A 3472-nucleotide genomic window follows, 5' to 3' on the forward strand; every position below is an offset into this window, starting at 1 on the left:
TGCCTTAACCCCCCAAAGTGCTGGGATGACAGGTGTGAGCCACCATGCCTGGCCTTTCTTCATTTTCTGATTTTAAAACATGGCAACTTCTTACGGCAACTTTATGACTTAGGAATGGGTACTATGTCTATTTTTTTGATGGAAAAGAAGCTCAGAGAGGTCAAGTGATTGTCCAAAGTCACAACTGGCATGAGAGAGAGGCAGGAGTTGAGCCTACATCTTTGACTTACTTCAGTGGCTGACTGTGAGTCTGGGAAATTGTGAAATCTAAGATCCACCCACAACAGCCAGGCATGATGGCTCACATTTGTAGTCCGAGATACTAGGGATGCTGAGGTGGGAGGATCACTTGAGCCCAGGAGTTGGAGGCTGCAGTGAGCCAAGATCACACCACCGCACCCAGCCTGGGTGACAGAGCGAGACCCTGTCTCAAGGAACAAACAAACAAACATACAAAGAAACAAGAAAAACCCACTAAAAATAGAACAGAAGCAAAGGTTGGGACTCTGTGAGCCTCCATTTCCTCTCTTCTTGGATAAAATGAGGATACCGTGTCTGGCACTTAATAGATGCTAGCTTCTGAGATACTGAAGCAACAATACAGGAAAATATCGTGATTATAGGCAACAAAGCCATGATGTGCCTAAGGCCACAGATCCGGGGCCAGGCTTCTGGAATTTAAGCCCTGACTCCTCTGCTTAATAGCTGAGGCAAACTACTAACTGTGACTCAGTCTCCCCATTTGCAAAATGGGAGTAATAATAGTGCCACCTTCAAAGTGCATCTATGAGGATGGGCAAGTTATTATTTTCTAGTGTTTAGGTCAGTGGTTCACACATAGTAAGTGCTATGTGAGGGTTTGTTACATCAATGATAAGTACTGGCTGGACGCAGTGGCTCACGCCTGTAATCCCAGCACTTTGGGAGGCTGTGGTGGGTGGATCACCTGGAGGTCGGGAGTTGGAGACCAGTCTGACCAACATGGAGAAACCCCGTCTCTACTAAAAATACAAAAATTAGCTGGGTGTGGTGGCACATGCCTGTAATCCCGGCTACTCGGGAGGCTGAGGCAGGATAACTGCTTGAACCCGGGAGGCGGAGGTTGCAGTGAGCCAAGATCGTGCCATTGCACTCCAGCCTGGGCAACAAGAATGAAACGCCATCTCATAAAAAAAAAAAAAAAAAAAGGTAAGTACTGTGGTCTTTGTGTGTGTGAATGTCTGACAACCGGAACATCTGAGTAATTTGAAATGGAATCGGGAATTTAAATGGGCATTTATCTAGCAAGGGCATCTCTTGCACACACATCAAGCAGATTTCAGATGTGTGCAGTGGATTTACTTGAAGCCTGCATGGGCCAGCTGATTTTTCCATCCAGTCTTGGATCTCGGAGAGATAAGATGTACAGTCTTCTGCCTGCCAGCAGGGAGTAACCAAGACCCCATCTCTACAAAAAATAATAATACAAAAAAAAAAAAAAGAAAGAAAAATTAGCTGGACATAGTGGCGCACATCTGTAATCCCAGCTGCTCAAGAGGCTGAGGCTGGAGGATTCTTGAGCCCAGGAGGTCGAGGCTGCAGTGAGCTATGATGGCACCACTGCACTCCAGCCTGGGCAACAGAGCGAGGAACTGTCTTAAAAAAAATCTTCCGGCCAGGTGCGGTGGCTCACGCCTGTAATCACAGCACTTTGGGAGGCTGAGGCGGGCGGATCATGAGCTCAGGAGATCGAGACCATCCTGGCTAACACGGTGAAACCCCGTCTCTACTTAAAAAAAAAAAAATACAAAAAATTAGCCAGGCGTGGTGGCGGGCACCTGTAATCCCAGCTTCTCGGGAGGCTGAGGCAGGAGAATGGTGTCAACCCGGGAGGCAGAGCTTGAGTGAGCCGAGATCGCGCCACTGCACTCCAGCCTGGGCGACAGAGCGAGATTCCGTCTCAAAAAAAAAAAAAAAAAAAAAAAGAAAAATCTTCCTAGGTCAGCCTGCTGTGCCTTTAGTGCCGAGAACCACTGATTTCTTGAGCAGTCTTGTCACAAACCCTGGAGAACAAAAAGGAATGCTGTATTCATCGTCTTTTTATTCTGTCCTTTCTAGGCAAAAGAAATGCTGTATTCACCGTCTTTTTATTCTGTTCTTTCGAGGCTGGGGCATTTTGGAGTCTTGCTGAGCCTGCAGAGACTGCTCCTCCTGACTACCCAACGCTTAGAGATAGTCAATAATTTGTTTGCAACTTCAGCAAACAAACAAATCCAGAGCCCATACTCCCCAGCCACCTCCTTGTCAGGCTCTTGCACTCCAGCCCACTCTCCTCTTGCCCCAGTCACCCCAGATAACCAGGAACAGCTCCCACACCCCAGAGCCTACTGAAATGATTCATATTAGCCAATTCTAAGCCTGCTCACCCTGCCTTGCCTGTTCCTTCCTGGGGAAACCACAATAAAATCTCTTGCCCACAGTTTCTCTCACTCCCTTTGCTTCCTGACCACCCACGGTGCTTTCCCCATGTCCCGCCCCCGCCACCCACCCCCCACGCACTGACCCCGGCCCTATGGCATGGTGTGCCTCCTCCTGTTAGAAACCGTAGTAAGTTATCTTTCAATTGCAATCATCTCCCAATCTGTTGGCCTTGCCATATGTGCATAATAATAAAACCTACATTTAATTTTTTTTTTTTTTTAGGACAGAGTCTCTCTCGTCACCCAGGCTGGAGTGCAGTGGCATGATCTCGGCTCACTGCAACTTCTGCATCCTGGATTCAAGCAATTCTCATGCCTCAGCCTCCCAAGTAGCTGAGATTACAGGCATCCGCCACCACGCCCAGCTAATTCTCGTATTTTTGGTAGAGATAGGATTTCTCCATGTTGGCCAGGCTGGTCTCGAACTCCTGACCTCAGGTGATCTGCCCACCTCAGCCCCCAAAGTGCTGGGATTACAGACACATGCCACCACGCCCAGCCTAATTTTTGTATTTTTAGTAGAGACGGGGTTTCTCCATGTTGGCCAGGCTGGTTTCGAACTCCTGGCCTCAAGTGATCCACCTGCCTTGGCCTCCCCAAAGTGCTGGGATTACAGGCATGAGCCACCGCGCCCGGCCTCTGAATAGACGTTTTTCAAAAGAAGATATACAAATAGCAAACAGGCTTATGAGAAGGTACTCAACATCATTGATAATCAGAGAAATGCAAGTCAAAACTGTGAGGAGATATCATCTTACCCCAGTTAGCTTACATCCAAAAGACAGACAATAATACATGCTGGTAAGGATGTGGAGAAAAAGGAACGCTTGTACTGTGTTGGTTAATTCAATCACTATGGAGAGCAGCAAGGGCCACACAGTGAGACCCTGTCTCTTAAAAAAAATTACAAAAACAGGCCTGGTATAGTGGCTCACACCTGTAATTCCAGCACTTTGGGAGGCCTAGGCAGGCAGATCGCCTGAGCTCAGGAGTTCAAAACGAGCCTGGGCAAC

The sequence above is a fragment of the Gorilla gorilla genome, chromosome 20, assembly GCF_029281585.2.
Source record: "Gorilla gorilla gorilla isolate KB3781 chromosome 20, NHGRI_mGorGor1-v2.1_pri, whole genome shotgun sequence".
Classification (NCBI taxonomy): Eukaryota; Metazoa; Chordata; class Mammalia; order Primates; family Hominidae; genus Gorilla; species Gorilla gorilla.